The sequence below is a fragment of the Sus scrofa genome, chromosome 14 (assembly GCF_000003025.6).
Source record: "Sus scrofa isolate TJ Tabasco breed Duroc chromosome 14, Sscrofa11.1, whole genome shotgun sequence".
NCBI classification, from domain to species: domain Eukaryota; kingdom Metazoa; phylum Chordata; class Mammalia; order Artiodactyla; family Suidae; genus Sus; species Sus scrofa.
The window spans coordinates 101,094,574-101,117,761 of record NC_010456.5 but is presented as its reverse complement, the minus strand read 5'-3'; the positions used below and the strand labels follow the sequence as shown (position 1 = coordinate 101,117,761).

The window sequence follows — 23,188 nt, the reverse complement described above, 5'->3', positions numbered from 1 at the left end:
GCTTAGAAATTGTTACAATCCATTTTCTTTGTTAATCATTTGCATAAACACAGCATAAAAAGCTCTGGTGATTTGAAGAAAAATGAGTAAAGTGATTATTTCAAATTTTGCTGAGATCTATTTTTCATACCTTTATGGGTAGCTGGTGTGAACTTTGATTCTGGTGAATTCTGCAAATCTTTTCAAAGAAAATGTTTAAGTAAGCACCTTGATGGAATCTATATAATGGAATACACCTTGGCAATAAGCAGAAATGAACTATTGATGCTACAACAATGAAGATGAATCTTAGGAAGTTGCTGTGTGGCTCAGTGGGGTTAAGGATCCAGTGTTGTCCCTTCAGTGACTCAGGTGGCTGCTGTGGTGGGGGGGTTCGATGCCTGGCCAGGGAACTTCCACATGCTGTGGGCAGGGCCAAGAAAAAGATGAATCTCAAAATAATTATGTTGAGTAAAGGAAGCCAGACCAAAAAAGTATGTATTAATTGTTCCACATATATAAAATTTAGAAAATGCAGATGAATTCATGATGATAGAAAGTAGACCAGTAGTTGTTTGGGGGGGAGAGAGTGGCTACAATGATGGATCGCTAAGAGGTGTGAGGAAACTTTTAGGAATGACTGTGTTCAATACCTTTGATCATAGGACTGGTCCCATAGGTGTATACATATGTCAAATTTTTTTGAATTACATGCTTTAAATATATGTAGTTTACTGTGTGTCACTTATATTAGATGATGATGATAGTGGTGATGATAAGTTAATCCAGGATTTCATGTTTTTAATTTGAGCTTTGAAGAGAATTTAACATGAAAAAATACGGCAGGGGATATAATGATAACATCATAAGCACGTGTACGTGCACACACACACACACACACACGCACACACAGTCTAAGGTCCATCCTTTGCTTTTTCTGTATTCCTGACACATCAGCGACAGCTTAGGTGGAAAAAGACCTGTGTGAAAGCCTGAAAAATTCAGACCATTTTCTCTGAGGACTTTCCATACTCTCTCTCTCTGTCTCACACACACACACACACACCACACATACAAACACATTTAGGAACAGCCATATTAAACTATCTAATTCCTCTACTGTGGCCACAGCTTTATAGACCTGAGTTGGAATCTGATCCACATAGGAACATAAATATTATTTCCCAAGAACTTAGGGTATTAGGCAAGGGGATCAAGGAGTTTCCTGGCAGCCTAGTGGTTAATAATTTGGCATTGCCACTGCCGTGGTACTGGTTCAATCCTCCTAAGTCTACAACTGTGGCTTGGATCTGATCCTAGCTGGGGAACTCCATATGCCATGGGGCAGTGAAGCAGGGATTAGATTGTCATCAAGGGAGGCTAGACTGTGAATTCATGCAAGGGGACATTTCCAGTGGTAGCTTTTTCCTTTTCCTCTATTACCCATTACTGAGCTTGCTCCGTGGGATGTTTAAAGACTAGATGGGAGAACCAACATAGCTAGTGTTCATTGATGAAAGGGAGAAGAGGATCATAGATGAGAAAGACTGGCAAAGAAAAGCTCTGTGTGTAGCGGAAGTATGACATACACTATTCTGATGAGATGGGCTGATGACCCCATCTGGAGGGCAAAGAAGAGGGAACTGGTAACAGACTGCAGAGGTTGGACCCACAAGTGAGTCCTGGTCGCTGAGCAGCCAGAGAGCTGTGCAGACAGCTAGGAACTGTAGTCTGGTGGTCCAGGGACTGACCCTGGTTTGACTTTCTTCAGCAGTCTGCTTCAACTGGGGGCTTCTTTTGACCATGTCACCAAAACACAGTCCAGCACATCAACCCACTCAGGACTGCTCTGTGTGCCTCCCTGGCCTCATGCCCAGCTCGTCAAGTTAATCAACACTTTTATTAACACTTACGGTGTGATAACAAATAATGATGATGATAACGATAACAATGATAATAGCTCTTAGAGAACAGTTGCTTACTATATCTCAGGCATTTTGCACATATAATTTCTTTCTGTCCTTTTGCATCCTTAAAATAACTTTTTTGTCTGAGCTAACAATCTGCTTGCTTAAGTAATGACTTTATTAACTGATCTTGAAACACCACCCTAAACAAAGAAGTAAACCAATGAATGAACAAATTAACTTCAAGTTGATGTAATTGAGAGGACCTGGGGATTTGGGGGAGGGTTCCTCTAGAGAGAAGGTAAAAGAAGTCCTCTTTGAGGAAGTGAAATTTAAGTGATATTGAATAACCAGAGAGAGCCAGCCAGGTGAAATACAGTATGTGCTTGTACCTATTTCACAGACAAGCCTGAAAGGTTAAGTAAATTGCTCCAAATTAAACAGTTTTATGGTGAGAGCTAGAGCAGGGACACAGGCTGGTCTTATTACATTGTTCATGTCCTTTCCAATGTGTCCATTCGGTATATCATGTCCTGAAGTAGCTGCCACCACTTCACCTGGCTGTAAATCCTCCCTTGCTACTGGCCCTTGCAAGTTCTATCCCTTTCCTCTGAGCTCTGGTTTTCCCAATTCAAACTCATTAGCCAGCTGTCAAGTCAAGTTTTACCTTTAGCTGAAGACCGTCTTCTAAGATGATAACTCACCTCGTCCCAGCAGTTGCTATGGAATGGGGGCTGTGTGTCTCTTGTTACTGCAGTCTGTCTGCAGGATGCTGCATTTGAGAGCTTCCACTGTATTCCAGATCCCAGGCTGCAGAATAAAGACAGTAGTCAAACTCTGACTGGCTGGGATCCAAAATGGAGTGGAAATATGCAAAGAAGATATGAATACAAATAGGGATATGATGCCTTTTATTCCTTACTGCACTGGCTAGAAGGCTAGAAGCTCCAAAAAATTATTGAATAGAAATAAGAATAGAGGACATCTTTGACTTACTTATGATATTAAAGGAAAAGCATTCATTCTTTCATCATTAAGTATGATATTATCTCTAAATTTTTGATACATGATTTTATCAGATTAAAGAATTATCTTTTTTCCTAGTTTTCTTTTTTATATCATTTTTCTTTTTAGTCTATTAATACGGTGAATTAGATTGAGTTTCAGATGTTCAGCCAAGCTTGCATTCTTGGTATAAATCCCACCTGGTCATGATATATTATCCTTTTATTATATTCATATATTAGACTGGCTAAAATTTTGTTAAGAATTTTTCATGTATGGTTATGAGGAGTATTGTTCTATACTTCTTTTTTTATAATGATTTTTATTTTTTCCATTATAGCTGGTTTATAGTGTTCTGTCAATTTTCTACTATACAGCAAGGGGACCCAGTCATACATACATGTATATGTTCTTTTTTCTCACATTATCATGCTTGATTATAATCACTGGGACTAGACATAGTTCCCAGTGCTATAGAGCAGGATCTCATTGCTTATCTATTCCAAAGGCAATAGTTTGCGTAAGTTAACCCCAGACTCCCAATCCATCCCACTCCCTCCCCCTCCCCCTTGGCAACCACAAGTCTGTTCTCCATGTCCATGATTTTCTTTTCTGTGGAAAGGTTCATTTGTGCCATATATTAGATTCCAGATATAAGTGATATTATATGGTATTTGTCTTTCTCTTTCTGACTTACTTCACTTAGTATGAGAGTCTCTAGTTCCATCCTTGTTGCTGCAAATGGCATTATTTTGTTCTTTTTTAAGGCTGAGTAGTATTCCATTGTGTATATATACCACATCTTCTTAATCCAATCATCTGTTGATGGACATTTAGGCTGTTTTCTTGGCTATTGTAAATAGTGCTGCAATGAACATATGGGTGCATGTGTCTTTTTCAAGGAAAGTTTTCTTCAGATATATGCCCAAGAGTGGGATTGCTGGGTCAAATGGAGTTCTAACGTATGGTTTTCTAAGGTACCTCCATACTGTTTTCCATAATGGTTGTACCAATTTACATTCCCACCAACAGTGCAGAAGGGCTCCCTTTTCTCCACACCCTCTCTAGCATTTGTTATTTGTGGACTTATTAATGATGGCCATTCTGACTGGTGTGAGGTGGCACCTCACAGTAGTTTTGATTTTCATTTCTCTAATAATCAGTGATGTTGAGCATTTTTTCATGTGCTTGTTGGCCATCTGCATATCTTCTTTGGAGAAATGTCTCTTCAGGTCTTTTGCCCATTTTTCAATTGGGTTGTTGGCTTTTTTGCTGTTGAGTGGTAAAAGTTGTTTACATATTTTAGAGATTAAGCCCTATATTTCTTATAACTTTTTTTTCCTGGTAATGTATCAGTATAATGCTGGCCTCATGGAATGAGTTGTAAAGTATTCTTTACTCTTTGATGCTACAGAAGAGTTTATGTCAAACTGTACTATATTTTCCTTAAATATTGGCAAAATGAAGCCATGAAGACCTGGAATGTTCTTGTGGGAAGAGTCCCCCTTCTCTCCTTCCCCTGCCCCCACCCAATTCAACATCTTTAACAGATACAGGGATATTTAGGTAATCTATTTCTTCATAAGTGAGGTCAGGAAGTATATGTTTTTCAAGAAACTTCTCCATTTCTTCCAATTTGTCAAATTTATTGGCATAAAACCTTTTATGATATTTACTTATTAACCTTCTAACATCTGTAGGATATATATTTATGTCACCTTTCCCATATTTGATATTTTGATAATTTGTGTCTTTTTTTTCTCATCAGTCTAGCTAGAGGTTTATCTGTTTTATTGGTCTTCTCAAAGAAATTGCTTTTGCTTTCATTTATTTTTGTGTTATTTTTCTGTTCCTACTTAATTTATTCTATTCCCATCCTTATCGTTTACTTTATTCTGCTTACATTAGGTCAATTTTGTTCTTCTTTTTCTAGTTTCTTAAGGAGGGAACTGATGTCATTTATTTGATACATTTTTTTTCTAATATAGCTATGTTAGTATAATTTTCCCATAAGCACTGCTTTGGCTGTATCCCATGACTTCTGTTATGTTTTCACTTTAATACAATTCAGAAAAAAATATAACTCCATTTTTTATTTATTTCTTGACCTATGGCTATGTCTAATTGTCTTATTTAATTTTTTTTTTTGTTTGTTTGTTTTTTTTTTTGGTCTTCCTGCCTTTTCTAGGGCCGCTTCCACGGCATATGGAGGTTCCCAGCCAGGGGTCTAATCGGAGCTGTAGCTGCCAGCCTACACCACAGCCACAGCAACTCAGGATCCGAGCTGCGTCAGCAACCTACACCACAGCTCATGGCAACGCCAGATCTTCAACCCACTGAGCAAGGCCAGGGATTGAATCTGCAACCCCATGGTTCCTAGTCAGATTCGTTAACCATTGCGCCACAACAGGAACTCCTCTTATTTAATTTTTAATGTTTGACAATTTTTCGTGTATCTCTTTGTTATTAATTTCAGATTTAATTCCATCTTGGTTAGAGAATGTACTTTGCATTTTTTTAAAGTGAGATAAAACTTAATGTGAAATTCGCCATTTAAACTATTTTAAAGCGTACAGTTCAGTAGATTTTAAGGTAGTCACAAAGTTGTGCAACAATGATCACTATCAAATTCTGGAGAATTTTCATCACCCATAAAGAAAGTCATACCCATCAGTAGTCACTCCTCATTTCCCTTTCTTTCAGCCCCTGGGAAACACTAATCTACTTTATATCTCAATAGATTTGCTTATTCTGCTGTTTCATATAAACAGGATCATATAATATCTGACCTTATCCCTCTGACTTCTTTCAATTAAAATGACGTGTTCTAGGCTCAGCCATGTTGTAGTATTGATCAGTACCTATCGGTTTTTTTTTGTTTTTTGTTTTTGTCAAATAGTATATCCATTGCATGGATATACCACATTTTGTTGTCAAGTCATCATTGATAGCCTTTTAGATTGTTTCTACCTTTTGGCTGTTATGAATAGCACTGCTATAAACATTTATGTACAATATTTTGTGGAAACATGTTTTCACTTTTCTTGGGTGTAACTAGGAGTGGAATTGCTGGGCCAAACAGTAACTCTGTGTTTAACTATTGAGCAATGGCCAAGCTTTTTTCCGAATGAATGTAATACTTTATATTCCCACCAGAAATGCATGAGAATTCCAGTTTCTTTATATCCACCTAGTACCTGTTATTTTCACTTTAAAAAATTATGGTGTTTTGTGCTGGTCTCAGCCTATCAATAACCAATGTTGATACTGAACTGGCCCTTCTCGTTTTTACTATGATTTCAAGTTGCCTTTCAGAAATAGTGATCAGGAAACTTTGAAAAACTATTATCACTTACAGAACCTGGAAAGTATGCAGCAAAACCTGGAACCACACAGTGAGGTCGGGGACAGAGAATAAGAGAGAGAGAGAGTGAGCCCACAGGCCTGGGGTTTGGCTTTTACTGGGGTCAAGGGTGAGAGCCTAGGGCTTTGTTTGTTCACTCTTTATTGATGAATTCTAAACATAATGGTGGGGGGGGGGTTGGGGAGGAAATGAGGACAAGTGGCCCAAATGGTCAGTTATTTAAATCAGCCAAGATCTCTAAAACAAAGAAAGTTCAGTGGAGGGTGGAGGGAGGCAGCCTGGCTCTATCTTTATCTGATCATGTGACTAGCAATGTCCTTATTCAAAATAGCCAACTTTGAAGTGGATGCCTCAGCAATTCAAATTTAAGTCAGGAACTTACATCACAAAAAGGGAAAATCCCGCTGTCAGGGTTCATACTACATATGGCTAGTTCTAGTGGGTGTGAAGTGCTATCTCATTATAGTTTTGATTTGTATTTCCCCAGTGACTAATGATGTTGAGCATCTGCTCCTGTGCTTACTTGCCATTTGTACATCTTCCTTGAAGAAATGTCTATTAAAATCCCTTGCCCTTTTTAAAATTTTTATTTTTGGTCTTTTGTTATTGAGTTGTAAGGGTTCTTTATTCTGGATACTAGACCCTTATCAGATACATGATATACAAATACTTCCCTCCATTCTGTGGGTTGTCTTTCTTCTTACTTAAATCTTCTATTGATCCCCTCTTCTAAATTTATTTTAATCTTTGAACTCTTTAACCCCAAAATTTCTATTTGGTTCCATTTTAAAATTTCTGTCTCTTCGTTGATATTTTGAGTTTAGTGAGACAGTGTTCTCACCGTTTCCCTTAATTTTTGGTTCATGGTTCTCTTTAACCCTTTGACAAAACTTAGAACAGTTGATTTAAGGTCTTTTGTCTACTAAGTCCACCAATGTGCTTCACTAGGAACAGTGTCTTTTCATTGGTTTCCTCTGCTGTAAATGGGTCATACTTTCTTGTTTCTTTGCATGGATTGTAATTTTTTGTAGAAAAGCAGACATTTTAAATAAAATAATGTGGCAACTCTATAAATCAGGCTTATGCTCCTTCCCAGGCTTTGTTGTTCTTGCTTGTTGTGGCTGTTCAGTATGTTTGTTCAGTGACTTTTCTATAAACTGATATGCCTGGAACCCCCCTCCCCCAAAAAAAGCCCCAGTCATTGCGCATGGGCTCTGTATATGTGTTTGGTCACAATTTCAATGTTCAGCCTAGAAGTTTACAATTCTGCCTTAGACTTCCATGTCCTACTTGCATAGATCCTGAAGGTCAGTTTGAAGTGAAAGTTTAGGGTCTTTTCAGGTCTTTCTTGAGTACACACACAGCCCTGGGTTTACATATGGCTTTTAAATTTCCAGGAACGTTTTGGAGTTCCCGTCATGGTGCAGTGGTTAACAATTCTGACTAGGAACCATGAGGTTGTGGGTTTGGTCCCTGCCCTTGCTCAGTGGGTTGACAATCTGGCGTTGCCCTGAGCTGTGATGTAGGTTGCAGATGCGGCTCGGATCAAGCATTGCTGTGGCTCTGGCGTAGGCTGGTGGCTGCAGCTCCGATTTGACCCCTAGCCTGGGAACCTCCATATGCCGTGGGAGCGGCCCAAGAAATAGCAAAAAGACAAAAAATAAATAAATAAATAAATAAATAATAAATAAATTTCCAGGAACGTTTTGAAACTTTTAAAAGCCTTTTTCCACCAAAGCATCTTCTTTTCTTCTAGGCTTTTGGCTAGTTGATTGCTTGCCAAACAGTTGTCCATTTCCCTAAGCAGCAGTGACTGATACATTTACTGTCACTGTTTTTGACAAATCCCTTCTCCTCCCTACTCCTACCCTGGCATTGGCTCATCACAGGGTAAGTTCCAAGTTAGGATAGATAAAGGCATGTATTTTGAGCCTATCCTCCAAGGAGACACAAGACTGGTCAAAATAAATAAGCACAATTCTTTGAGAATGAAGTCCATTCGTCTCCTCCCAGTACCTGTACCTGTACCTGTACTGGGGATGTGGGCTGGTTCTTCAAGGCCATTGCCCAGCTAGGGGGTGGGAGATGGGACCAAGGTAAGTTAAGATTCAGCCATTTTTTCCTTGATTAAGCATTTTCTTCATTCCTACAAGCTTTTGGTTAGTTTCAAGTGTTCTAAAAATGTTTCTGATACCTTTAAAGAGGGATAATTTGGGGGGTCCTCTACCCTCCATTTTCATTGATGACATCCACTTTGTATGTTTTGAGTGGTTTTAAAATCATGGAGGCTTGTTTTGTGGCTCAAAACCTGGTCTATCTTGGCAAATGTTTCACTCGGACTCATGTGAGTCAGCTTGGGCTACTGTAATACAGTACTACTATAGACTGGGGCAGGTGGCTTAAATAATACATTTATTTCTCACAGTTCTGGAGGCTGGGAAGTCCAAGATATCTGGCAAATCAGTTCCTAGGGAAGGTTCTCTTTCTGGCTTGCAGATGGTCACCTTCATATGTCCTCAGGTGATGGGGAATAAGCTCTGGTCTCTATTCCTCTTCTTGTAAGAACATTAATTTCATCATGGGAGTCCCAGCCTCATGACTCATTTAAACTTAATTACCTTCCTAAAGCCCCATCTCCAAATACGATCACACTGGGGGCTTAGAGCTTCAACAAATGTCTATAGAGGGTGACTATAGGTACAGCTTCAACAAATGGTATATGTGTTCAGTCCATAACAGTACTTGAAAAGAGTATGTGTCCTACCAGGTTGAGTGTTCTGTAATTGTCAATTACATCAAGTTGATTAAAGTGTTATCCAAGTCTCCTATATATATATTCTCTTTCTACTTGTTCTATCCATTATTAAAAGTAAGTTTTTAAAATCTCTGCTTATAATTGTGAATGAGTCTATTTCTTATTTTAGTTTTATCAGTCTTTGCTTTGTGTACTTTGTTTTTTTTGGCCACACCCACAGCATGAGAAATTTCCCAGGCTAGGGATAGACCCACCCACAGGATGTGAAATTTCCCAGGCTAGAATTAGACCCAAGCTACTGCAGTCCTTAACCTGCTGAGTCACATGGGAACTCCTGCTTCATGTTCTTTGAACTCTGTTATATGAGGTATAGAAACTTTTATGATTATTATGTATGCCTAATTTATTGAGTACCTACTATATGACAAGCATTCTTGTACCTGCTTTCTATACATTAACTCTATTATTAAAAGTGTATTCAATAATCAGTATCTGAGTTTTAGAGAGGAGAAGAAAACTGACAGACACACAGTGGTGAAGGGGCTTGCACAAAGTTTTACACAGTAGGGCAAAAACCCAACTAGTTAGATCCCAGAGTCCTCAGTTTTAACTGCTATGCTATCTGAGGTATGAAGTAGGGATTTGAACTTTGGGCAAGGTCAAGTTAGGGAATACGATTGGATTATAAGCTCCCTTGACATTTTTGCCTTGTGCAGTAGTTGTTGAACTTGTTCAAATCTTGGCATATCATGCACACCTATTATCAGATGAGAAAACAAAACACATTTCCTGACAAAATAGAAGTAATTTAGGTTGGAGACAACTTTTAAATTCCACATATTTCTGTTCCTTTCCCCTGGTTTTTCTGCATGGCTTGAGAGTTGATCTCTCTCCTTGTCCCTGGGTTGTACCAAAGCAGTTTTAGGATGCCCGGTCAAAAAGAATGGAGGTATCTTAAATAGACTTTATAGAGTCCGTGAGCCTATTGCCAAATAAGCTTAGTAGCCAACTCCACTTTGCCAGCAGAGCTTCCTTCAAGGGCTTCCCACAATACCCCCCCCCCCCACATACTTTGCCAGCTTAAATTTCTCACAGATAAGGCATTGGACTTTTAAGGAAAAGAAGGATTTGAGGTTTAGCTTTTTCACTAATTTTGTGACTTTGGAAAGTAACTTAACTAATCTGTAAAATGGGTTTACTAATAGTACCTGCCAAAAAATTTACATGGTAATACATAAAACACTACTTAAGTGTGAGCTATTATTAGTATAATTATCTCTCTTTATAAATACTATACTTGATCTTAGCCAAAAGGCCGAGAAGCGGCAATTCTTTGTAAATAAAGAGGTCTGTTTCCTCCAGTATCTGCTTAGCAGTTTGAGTCAATACTAATAATTGTTAGTAACTGGGTCTCTTCCATACATCAAACACTTTTATCTATATAGTCTCATCAAACCCAACAACACTGGAGAATCCTTTATGTTATCAGATCTTATAGAGGAGATGAGACTCAGAAAGGTTGTATTACTTGCCCATGACCATGCCTAATGTGTACGTGAAAACAGGGATGCAAATTCCATCTATAAGTAAAACCTCTTTCTTCCACACATCTCGTCTCTCCTCCCTCCCTCATATGATAGAGGGGCTTTCCTAGGCCATCCATGTACAGCCATGCAGGTTGTATGTTGAACAAGTCCCAGAGAGTGTCTTTTTCATAAATATCAATGTGAATGGTGCACTCTCCCCCTCCCCCGGGGAGATATGCACCACGCACCTTGCAGATACATATGAGGAGGCCCTGGAGCAGAGAATGTGTTTTATTCAGAAAGGAGGGAAGATTTTGCAGATAATCACATCCTCACACCTGTATTCCTCCTTGCAGCAATCCTTGGAGGGGCTTTCCCTGATTTATGCATCTGTGTAAATGATGTGAAGGGACCTGATTGCACCACCTCTTACCATGTGGTGTGATGTGGTTTCTCAATGTGATGGTGACTGATAGGCCTGCATCTGTACACTTTGGGAATTTACCTTCCACGTGCCCCCACAGGCCTGCCACCTTCCAAAAAAACTACTGTGAAAGAAATTGCCTGGCTGGATTTGGTAGTGTGATGCAAAATATAGGTGGGGTGAGCTATTTTCTTTGAGTTCATCTTAGAAGATTTCCTTCATGTACTTGTGTGTGCTTAAGCCACTAAAAGTTTGAGAGGCCGTCTTTCATGAAATGAACCCTTTTGTGTCTCACTTTCCAAAAAAATTGCTCTCTTCCTTTGGCTGTAAGATACGTCTTTACCCATATATGAGTGAACATCTAAGTTTAGGGATAAGTTAGAGGACATGGATAGTTTTCATTCGGGCATGTTTTCTTCTTCTCTAGGACAATTTCTTAAGTGCTCTGGTCCCCAGAGATATTTTCCTATGAGCTAAGTTTTAACAATGATGTTTACACTCGGGGAAGCTGGAGGCAGCAGAAACATTAACCATTAGTGGATCTGGGGAGGGTCTGCAATCTGAGCTGGTGATTTCTTTTAATTAGTGATTAGTGATTTCATTTAATTACCTCAGTATTAGTTACAAAAAGATTCTTATACTGCCCCTACATTTATATAGAGCTTTACAGAATGCTTTCACAGTCAGAAACTGATCTATGCTTTACCCTTGGGAAGTTGTAGAGAGAATTTTGCCTTACAAAAGAAGAATCCAGAATTATGAGGCTAGAGATGTCAAACAAAAGGTCCAAGTTCACAAATAAAAGTCAGAATCCTATTCAAGCTTTCTTCCCAGAATGCCCTTAGCCATCACAGAAGCCATGTAACGGTTACAGAGGCCTAAATCCTTTGCTTTTTCTCTGTTCCTAAACTCAAATATTTATTGCAACAATGTGGGGAACATTAAAAAACCTTCCCAAATTATAGATTTTAAACTAGATAGAGTTGAGGGATTATTCCAGTGGAATAAATCCTTGTTTTGGCAAATTGCCTCATCTAGCAAGAGCCCTTTATGTAATCCTTTATCACATCTACAAGTGCCAACGTAAACACTAAGGAACAGAACTCCATGTGCTGTCTATTAAGAATTGCTTCCACAAGAATTACCACAAGGCCAAGCAGTATTCATATCCCAAAGTAAACATGTGGTCCCTGTTGGCCTATAGAGTTACAGGGAAGTAGAGTATGGATAGCCCAACTGACTGATTGTCACTCAGCCAGATTAGGATGCTCTCTCCATTCTCAAGGACTTGGAAATAACTTTATTCTGTCAGAAATCTATGATTACACTCCTCAAATTCTCCTCTATGACTTCGGTCTTCAAAAAGGGCCTCCAGGGGGCCATGAGTCTTTTGTGTCTAAATATGGATGTTGATACAACCATGTGCATTAATGTACATTGTTAAGTGATGATGCATAAAGAGGCTTTTTTGGTTTTCTTTCAACATCTGGGTTCTAGTAAATAATTGAACACACTTGAAGGTAGGATCTTGATGTGTATGAAACATGTTATTTTTGAAAATGGAAGTATCTTTTGATTCGATGCAAGCAGGGCTGATCCACAGCTCAATGGGGAGTTTAGCAAAAGAGATCAGCCTAGACCAAGGTTGGAGCAGGTTGGAATGAGAGAGAACTTTCAGAATGGGAGAATTAAGCTCTGTGGTTCCAAATTTCCTTGTGGGCTTGACAAGTTTCCAAAAACTGCTTCTTCCGAGTGAAATAACAAAGCAATAGTTCCTCTGAAATTTAGTGTTTCTAGCTGCCTTAGCTCCCTTGAGGGCAAACCTTTATCAAATCTTAGCTGGTGGGGAAAGACTTTATGACATGTAACACATCCAGATGTGTTCCCTTTGACCAACCAGAAACATTAAAAAGGACAAGGAGGGGAGAGTGGAATATAATGTTAGAAACACTTTGTTGGTAATAAATATTTGGACATGTACTATTCTGAGTAATATTTTACAAACTTTCCTTCTTGACTCACCTGAAAATTCACATGCACATGTAATACCAAATGTGTAGAGACATGTGGAGCTGTTATGGTTGAATGGGAGGTTGTTATATGGAGCCTACTTGATCTGCCACCTACACATATCCTCTGGGGTAGAGGATCTCTTAGGAACAGATCTCTAAGGAACACAGTGAAAAATCAGTGGGCCATTGCTAGAGGAGGTCAAGACTCTGAACGCTTTGATGGGAAGGATCGTAATTTATTCATTTCTATATTATTGATGCAAGCACAAGACCTAGCTCGTGGCAGGTGCTAATTAATTTTGCAATTAGTTATATACTATTAAATAACATTTTAAGAAATCTATATCTGAATGACAAAAATACTTAAAACCAAGTGAGACCAGGAAAGTAAATATATTAAGGAGAATAAATGTAGGTGTTACATGACTTGATGGCCTCATAATTGCCTCCCTGGAGAAGTACCTCTTACTGTTTAGCCCCAGTGAGGAATGAAATATGAAACACTAGTGAATCTTCCAGCTTACTAAAGCTTTATTCTGATACATTGTCAGGTCTGGTTCATATACATCCTAGAAGTCAGATGTAAGAACCTCTAAAACCACAGCTCTCAAATTTTAGAACACATAAGACTCACTCCAAGAATTGTAAAAAACATAGTTCCTGGGTTGTGTTTATAGGGGAGTAACACTGGCCACTTTGAAATATCTCTTTGGTATGTGGATTTTGGCGTAATGAAAATAAGCAAGCCCAAAAGACTCAGGAAGAAACTTTGATCTCCCCGCCTAAAAGCTCAAAAAATTTAGATAAAAGCCTTGTTAAAAAGAACTGAGCTATGACTAGAGATATCTGTAAGAATACAGGCTGGGTGTATGGAAGGAAACAGTGCCTAGAGATCACAGTCCACTCTGTGTCCAGCAATCATTTATTTACTAAACATTGTCTCTGCAGGTCCAGCAATCATTTATTTACTAAACCTTTGCTTTTCCATCCCCATGTGAACGGCCTTCCTCCCCTTTAACATCCTATCCTCTACCCCAGCTTCTCCTTTTGTCCTTAGCTAAAGACGGTTTTGAAGGTGAATGTTTTAGCTACTTTATGAGATACTTAGTGTTCCTGGGTCTTTCCCATGAATACATGCAGTTACACCTTGTTTGATTTTCTCCTGTTGGTCTGTCTCAGGTCAATTTAATTTTTAGACCGGCCAGAAGAACTTAGACAGGTGGAAGAAAGTTTTTCCCTCCCAGACATGCTCTAGATGTTCTGATTTAGCAGGTCTAGTATAGGGACTAGAAGTCCTATTACACATGGTTCACAGGCCACAATTTAAGAATCCCTGACTGCCCTGGATGAAAGGTGGAGGAGATAAAAGGTAATTGCTTGTTCTTGGAAGTGACAGCTACACTTCTAGATTTTGTGAATTCTAGGCAAACTAAGAACCCCAGCACCAATCTTGAAGGCAGCTCTAGAATCACCCCCATTCCTCCAGAGGTTCCCAGAGTGGTAATTTTCACCTTGCAGGTTTTCCAGCTCACCACCAGCTGTGAGCCTTCAGGGGTGGGGGCCTGGGAAGATGACCCCAGCTACAGCTGTAGCCTGGATTTGCTCTTTTGACATATTTCTATTAAAAGCCTGGAATAGCCCCGAAAGTGTCAAGCAGTCGTCAGAATGTGTTCAAAATAATGTGGAAAGAATAACAGAACCACACAACCCAAATTTCTATAACCACATTCTTTCAAAGAGAGCTATCATATTAGCAGAGTCTATGGAAATCTACAGAATTCTGAAGCAGGACAGAATGGAAAATCCAAATTCCTTTGTGATTGTGGTATTTTCCTCATTGCTAAATATCATGACCAAAGGTCTGGCTTTGAGATGGTGATAACAACTGACATTTGTATATAGGGAGCATTTACAAAGGGTTATTCTAACAAGGAGTCTGCAAAGAAGCCTTGAGAGTTTGGTACGGCAGATTTGATTTTAGAATATTAAGTAATTTTTTTTTGAAAAGAGAAACATGATTTGAAATGATGTCAGTTCCAAACTTAGTTCCAAGGTTAAAAAAATTTTTTTAATGCCGTTGAGGATGATTGAAATAATAAGCAGACAAAGTCCTCTGAGGGCAAGGAACCATTGTACCCCTCCCCCCACTCTCTCCCCAACACCCCCTCCAGATTGTTTGAAGCAACACTGCATCTTCACAGGAGCTGTAAATTAGTCTCCTCATGTCACATTGATCAGTTATGGACCCCTTGTTTCAACAAAATATTGAACAGTCTTTTACAGCTGAAGTATCTCCAGACTATTGATGAGGTCTGTCATCCCAGCTACCCCTCAATCCCACCAGCTCTTATTCAGAAATAGCTGAATGGGAAATACCACAACAAAATTCATTAAAATATGTAAACATAATTTGCAAACATTCTAAGGAAACTGAGGATGTCTGCCAAGAAGCCTTTTAATACTTCATGAGTGTTCTCTTACGGAAATATGTTTCTCAAGTTTGGGGAATATTTGTCTCCCTTTTATTTTTTTAATTTTTATTTTATTTATTTTTTTGCTTTTTAGAGATGCACCCGCAGCATATGTAAGTTCCTAGGGTAAGGGTCGAATTGGAGCCATAGCTGCCAGCCTTAGCCACAGCCACAATAACGAGGGATCCGAGCCACATCTGCGACCCACACCACAGCTCCTGGCAATGCCAGAACCTTAACCTACTGAGCAAAGCCAGGGACCGAACCTGAGTCTTCCTGGATACTAGTCGAGTTAGTTAACTACTGAGCCACTATGGGAACTCCATTGTGGATTGATCCCTGGCCTTGCTCAGTGGGTTGGGTTTCCATGTTGCCATGAGCTGTGGTGTAGGTCACAGACACAGCTCAGATCCTTCATTGCTGTGGCTGTGGTGCAAGCCAGCAGAGCTGCAGCTAGCTCCAATTTGACCCCTAGCCTGGGAACTTGCATATGCTGAGAGTGTGGCCCTAAAAAATAAAAGATGGGTTTTATTCATCCCATGGTCCTACCCCACAATGACAGTTATAAATTGTGATCATGCCTGATGGGACATGTAAAGTAGCTGCCATGAAAATAAGAATTTTTACTAGGGTTTCTATATTCTGGAGGGATCAGTTAGGGAGAGAGAAAAAATTTTTCAGTTCTTCTTACAAAGATATAATTTACCAAAGTGCTATTAAGTCATACTATAAGAGGAAAAGTTTCCTTAAATCTGGAAAGCAGGATTTCTTATTGTGGCTCATTGGGTTAAGAACCCGGCATAGTGTCCATGAGGATGCAGGTTTGATCCCTGGCCTTGCTCAGTGGGTTAAGGATCTGGCATTGCCACAAGCTGCCACACAGGTCACAGATGTGGCTTGGGTCTAGTGTTGCTGTGGCTGTTGCATAGGCCCCAGCTGCAGCTCCAATTTGACCCTTAGCCTGGGAACTTCTATATGTTGCAGGGGTGGCCCTAAAAAAAAAAAAAAAAAAAAATTCTGGAAAACGAAGATTAAAAAGCCAGTAGTATTTTAGACAATAAAGTTTCTTTCTATGACTCTTCTTAAAGATGAAGCATTTTTTTCAAAAGCATCAGAGTAAAGCAGTAACTGTCTATAAATGACAAGACTTAAAATGGCATGGTTCAAGATCTGATTATAATGCAACTGACAAAGAAATTTAGTTATCTCTGTGACATACAAAATGTTAAAATAATAACTAGAATGATTACTGATAACATTATAGTAGGATATATCTAAATTTAGGGAATTTCCCATAATTTCTAGAACATTTATCTCAACATTTACTCATCTGATAGAACTAAAGTTTGTTGTCACTTATTTGACAATGTTTCCCATGTAATTTAAGACACCAAATAAAACTAATTATTTAATATCTCTCTTTGAGACATTTCAGGGGCCCTCTGAAACATCGCAAAGTTAACTAGAGGTCAAAAGGACTTCATTTAAAATTTGATTTAGGAAATTTGTCAAAGGCATCAAAAGATATCAAAAATAGGATTATAGGTCATTGTGAAAGAATACTAGCTTAACTAAAGTGACAATAGAAGATTTCAGAGGCAAATACAGAAAGTTACAACAGATTACTTTTTATAATGTTATCAAAACAGATCAATATTCCAAGACAACTTTATCCCTTAACAGAAAATGAAAACCATATTCTAGTTTTGCACCAGCCTACTTTTAACATTAAAATTGATTCATCTCTCTTTAGGACAAAATTACTTTTTCCTTAACAAAATGCCTTTCCATTCCTTATACCTTTTCCCCCCCTTGTAAAAAGAGATTTTTTTTTTCCTTATTAGTTTTAATACACATAGTAATTAAAATTTTTAACCTTTAGAAACTTTAATTTCTAGTGAAAAGTAAGCAAGCAATTATCAACTGTTTGTTATAACAACATTTCTGGATTGACAAACTTATGAACACATTTCGTAACTTCTAGAGACATACTCAAATAGCATAATAATTTTTTTCAATGTAGTATATGACATGTTTCTAATTAGACCTAAGCATCTTTAGTTTTTCTGTAATAAGAAACTCAAGTAGGTAAACTCAGACTTGTTTAACAATTAATGTTTCAGTATTTTATATTTGGAAATTATCTAGACATTCAAATATATTCTCATCAATTTAGGTTAACTTGACAAAATTCTAAAGTTTTAAGTTACCAAAAAGATTTGGAGAAGCTACTTTTCAGTAGACATACCATAAAACATAATTATTCTTAAAGAGTTTACTTATAAACTCTTAGCCCATTTAGATCTAACTAAATCACTTATTTCCAACAATTATGTTTAGATTACTCACGAAAACCTCATGAGTCATTAGACATATCAACCATCATTTCCAGCTATTTTTCTTGCTGGTAAATTTTGTAAGAGATAACATGATCTTCTACTAAACCTAAGTACAATAAAAGTACTATACTTAATGTTGACAACTCTAAAGACAGGCCTTTATTAATTAAAACAGTAACTTTAAAAACTGATTTTATTTAGAGATCAATCCTAGATCACAGGAACTTGGAAAACATTTGGATTTGTTTCTATTATATTTAGAATTATTTAATTTATAGATGTATACATTTAAGCCAATAAAATAGAGCTCTTTTACAAATTAATTTTGGTAATATTTTCCAGGAGTAGAAAAATACCTTTTCTGTAATGTACATACCTTTACAACCAGAGATTTCATAGCTTTCATTTTAAAACGACAGTCACGAATCAAGTATAACAATATAAAACTAATTTATAAATAACAGGTTTATCACCTCAGATGGCCAAGGTTTTTTACTATTTGTGGGCAAGACTTAAGATTTGTATTTGTCCTTGACAAATCTTTAAGAAAGGTGTGAATTAGATTTTGGGTGAGGGCATCTTTTCAGCAGTTTGTGCTTTTAAAAAGCTCTCTCTCTCTTTTCTTTGGCTTCAGGTTCTACCTGATTGAGTCACTCTGGGCTCAAGGGTCTTAGTCATGGGCTGTGTTCACACTTCTGATTTTGTAGAGATTTGCAAAACAAAGACAGCTGCTTTCCATTCCCAAAAGACTTGGGCTTCTGTCTCAGTTATACCTAAAAGCTGATCTGCTCATCCTACTACATTTTCTGTAATTTACTGCTTTATATCAGCAAGGAGATTTTCAACTAGAATGGAAATAGAGTTTTATGTTATAGAACTTCAGGGTTCAGGGTATCATGCCTTCAAAACATTTGCATAAGACTTTCAACAAAGACCCCGCCTTCAAAACATTTGCATAAGACTTTCAACAAAGACCCTCTTACTGAGCCTACAGGTCAACCGCAAACCAATTCACCCTAGGGGCCAAAAGCCTCCACTATTGTTCCCATTAACCCCTGAATATCAGCCCGCATTTTTTACCTTACAAGGTGTGGGTTCAAGCCACTCAACTGGCTTCCTTTAGCACATTCAATTAACATTGCCTGAAGGCTGGCTTTGCATGCTCTGTCTTATAGCACTCGGCTGGGAAAGTATTTCTGCTGAGATGCAAGTGCCAATCTTCACAATACAATTACACAGAAGAAATGTAACCATCTACGTAAAGCCTGTTCAAATACACCAATTTTTTAAATAAATTTCATCTCAATTCCATCAACTCATACCTTTACCTTTAGCCTTCACTAGGACCCCATCAGTAAGTGGCAGCCTTACAAGGAGTCCCAGACACTTTTTTATTCCTCACCATTTCATGCATTCCTGTATAAAAGGCTTAGGGTCCCCAGTGAGGGGAGAGCCGAGGAACCTGGGCTCTTTTGTCAATTTTTAACTTGATTTATTGGCCTAACTATTGTCCCAAGCACTTGTTGGTCAGGTTTCTCAGTGTCGTTTTTGCCTTCATGCTTTTAAAATTTCTCCAAACCTGTGTAAATAGAGCTTATTTGTTTGGGCCCCTTTAATGATGGGGGGGGGGCAATAGCAGGTCCCTTTGGCCCACCCAATATCAGACAGTGCTGTATTAAAACCTTTGTTTTAACCCCATCAATCTCTTGTATTTATCCCATTAATTAATAACCATCTATAAAGATTTCCATCCTGCTGGGATAAGTCCTTAACTCTTCTGATTTCTCTTTATTCCATCACTTTTAATATTTGCTTTACTTATTTTGTTTCTTAATAAATTTTTAAAATATCCTCCTTGCTAGGAAGAGTCTCTTGACTTCCCCCTCAGCTTCTTCCCATTGCCTTGTTAATTAATATAATGTTTTTATTAGCATTCATAAGACCCACTGAGGGGAAGCTGAGACCACAAATTCTATAAGGCTTCCCAAATTGATTTTTTTTTTCTTCTTATAGGCTCACCTGCAGCATACGCAAATTCCCACACCTGGGGTCAGTCGGAGCTGCAACACTGGATCTGAGCTGCATCTGCAACCTACACCAGCGTTTGCAGCAATAAAAGATCCTTAACCCACTGAGCAGGGCCGGGATCGATTCTGCCTCTTCATAGAACATTAAGTCCTTACCCCGCTGAAACACAATGGGAACTCCCAGACGGTTGTTTTTTTTTTTTTTTTTTTAGAAAAAACAAAACTGTGCAAGTCCTTAAGATTAACCATTATATTTCTTTGTACCCACCTTTTGATTTAGCCTTTCCATAGGTACCAATAAACAACGGTTTATGGTGAGAGCTCTCTAAAAATGTATCAGTTTAGGAGTTTTTCCAATTTAAAGATTCTGTCCTCTGGCCATTGAGAGTAGGGTCCTAATAGCGACTCAAACCAATAAGCCTATTTATGGAAAAAGCCTGAGAAATAAAATACTGCCTGCTAGGAGTGGCTCAGTGGATTAAGAACCCAACTAGTATCCATGAGGATGTGTGTTTGATCCCTGGCCTTGCTCAGTGGGTTAAGGATCCAGCATTGCCCCAAGCTGTGGTGTAGGTCACAGATGAGGCTCGGATCCCACACTGCTGTGGCTGTGGTATAGGCTGGCAGCTACAGTTTCAATTCACCTCTAGCTAGGGAACTTCCATATGCTGCCGGTATGGCCCTAAAAATGAAACAAACAAAAAAAAAAAAGGTAAGAAAATACTGCCTACCATATCAGTAAACAAAGGATGTCAGAGTAGTGATTGCAGCCAACTCTGGTGGAGAGCCAAGCCTCGAGGTAACTCGGGAAGGAAAGGAAGAATACCTGCCATCAAGTAGCCATCAGACTGCAGCCACTCCCCAAGTTGCACCCTGAGGGAACTCAGGATTTGAAAATGCAGGATGCTGGCCCCAGATAGTTGAGGTGCAGATCAGTGGAATGATTTCAGTGAGCACAGACCCTTGTATCTTCTCATATATAGAAAAGAGCTAAATTTCTTGAGATATATATAGCTTTCTTTTATTAACATAATCTTCAAGGAGTTCCCATTGTGGCTCAGCACATTAAGAAGCCAACGTATTGTCTTTGAGGCTGTGAATTCAATCCCTGGCCTCCCTCAGTCCCTGGCCTTGCTCAGTGGATTAAGGGTCTGGTGTTGCCACAAGCTGCAGTGTAGGTAGCAGATGCGGCTTGGATTCTGCGTGGTTGTGGCTGTGTCGTAGGCCTATAGCTGTAGCTCCAATTGGACCCCCAGCCTGGGAACGTCCATATGCTGCAGGTGCGGGGGTAAAAAGAAAAAAAAAAAAAAACCCTGTAATTTTTTGTTTCTAATATGTGCCCTCTGTTGCAAAAACTCCTATGTATCTTAGCTCCCTCCTCGCCCCCCTTGGAGCAGTTTTCTCAGGGTTACTTGAGATGCTGCCTCCTGGGCTTAAGTCCTCAATTTTGTCCACCAAATAAAACATAACTCTCAACTTTTAGGCTGTACATATTTTTTACATTGACAACCCAGAGGTAACTTTCCAGGCTTAGTACATTGGATGCAAGAGGCATTCCTGGTGAGACACACATGATGGAGTCCTCATAGTCCAAAGCCTCAGTCCCAAAAAGAGTCTACAGAAGTTTGAGAGGACAGAGGCCCCTTATGGACTGAGACTCCTCAGAGCTGGCACAGCTGGACAAAGAGATGCTTAGAATCCCAGATGCACACCTTCTAGGTGGCAAAGGCCTGAGAGAATATTCTCACTGGTTAACAAGCCAAGCACTCAAGATAGAACAAGACAAAAGGAAAATCTAATCAGACCAATCGATTTCTTCCCAAATGACACAAAAGACAAGAGACAGAAAAGCCAGCCATCTCTAGAGAGGAAAAGAACCAACAAATTAAGAGCGCTTAATCAAATTTCAAACCCAGAGTTGCTGAGTCTGAGGAGCTAGACCTATGAATACTTTCTCCTGCTAATTTAATTTAATTTAATTTTCATTTATTTATTTATTTTTAGGGCTGTACTCTCGGCATATAGAAGTTCCTGGGCCAGGGGTTGAATCGGAGCTGCAGCTGCCAGCCTACACCATAGCTACAGCAACACCAGATCCCAGCCGCATCTGCTACCCACCCTGCAGCTCACGGCAACACCCAATGAGCAAGGGCTTAACCCAATGAGCAAGGCCAGGGATCCAACCCAAATGCTCACAGACACTATGTTGGGTTCTTAACCCACTGATCCACAACGGGAACGTCTTTTTCTTTCTTTCTTTCTTTTTTTTTTTTTTTTTTGCTTTTTTGCTTTTTTTCTAATCTAATTTTAGAAAAAGAAACAAAACAAAACAAAACAAAAAAACAAACAAGCCCCCCTTATCACACTTGTATCCAACAGACCCTGCAGGCAGAGATCCAGGACACTGACTGAAGAAGTAAGAATTCTCACCTTCTGCCTGCTTTTATCAGGTGTCCCAGGATCTCTTAACTGCAGCATCTTTGGGTCAAGGAGTGTCCAGCCAGCAAAGTTACGTCCCATTTTTGTCACCCACTGTTGGCAGGAAGAAATTTCCCTCTACCCTCTAAGTTCTTTTGGCTGGTCTAAGAATTAAAATGACAGGAGACAGGTTAACAGGAGAAAATCAAATAAACTTTTAACGACACATATATAGGAAAGAGACCCAGAAAAACTGAGGAACTGAGCCAAGTGGCTGAAACTCTCACCTTAAACAACATCTTCAAGCTAAAGACAAAAGGGGATGTTGGAGATGGCGGTTTGGAACTTCGAAGGGGATGAGGGCAGTTCACCCTGAGATGGAAAAGCAAATGTTTGATAAACAAATGTTTGCTGGGCTCTGCAGTGCAAAGGGACACGGAGTGGACCCTGACCTCTAGGCCCTGCTGAGTTTCCCTCACAGACATGGCCCATATTCTTTGCAGATCATCTCTGCTGATAGCTCTATTCTGGGTACAGGCCCTTTATCTAAAAAAAATTTTTTTAGTCAAGGGAAGGTCAGAATTTCTTCCTGAGTCTTTGGGGCCTTGATGTTTTCAGCTTGAAATCATTCACATGCCAGAGACATTCTGGGGTGGCAAGATTTGCTCTCCTACACAAGCATATTTAAATGAATATAAATTGCTCCAAGAGGAAAATTGCTATTTTCCTGCCTGGAAGACTCAGAGCTCTGCTCAAATCATGCTACTAACAAATTCATCCATAATGGAGGACCCACTGCAATGGGAAGGGCCTGGAAGTATTTTTTTTCCCCCCTGGCACATAGGTGGAGACAATTTATAACTGTTCTCTGGCAGAAAATGGATGTGTGTGTGTGCATTATGACAAGGATTGAGTGGTTTGTGTCCCTTTAGAAATGCCAGCCGGACAGTCCTCTTGTAGC

General features: G+C 39.1%; 1 long non-coding RNA gene across 4 annotated transcripts in view; it reads right to left on the bottom strand.

Moving 5' to 3' along the window:
- LOC102164066 overlaps positions 1–23,073 on the bottom strand; it is a 42,764-nt gene extending 19,691 nt beyond the window's left edge. For 2 of the 4 annotated variants that reach the window (XR_002338591.1, XR_002338588.1), the window contains exons 1-2: positions 22,240–23,073; positions 2,591–2,696 (exon numbers count right to left, since the gene is read on the bottom strand). This is a non-coding gene — a long non-coding RNA (uncharacterized LOC102164066). The remainder of the gene's footprint in view (positions 1–2,590; positions 2,697–22,239) is intronic. The other 2 variants (XR_002338590.1, XR_002338589.1) reach the window with 2 other exon arrangements.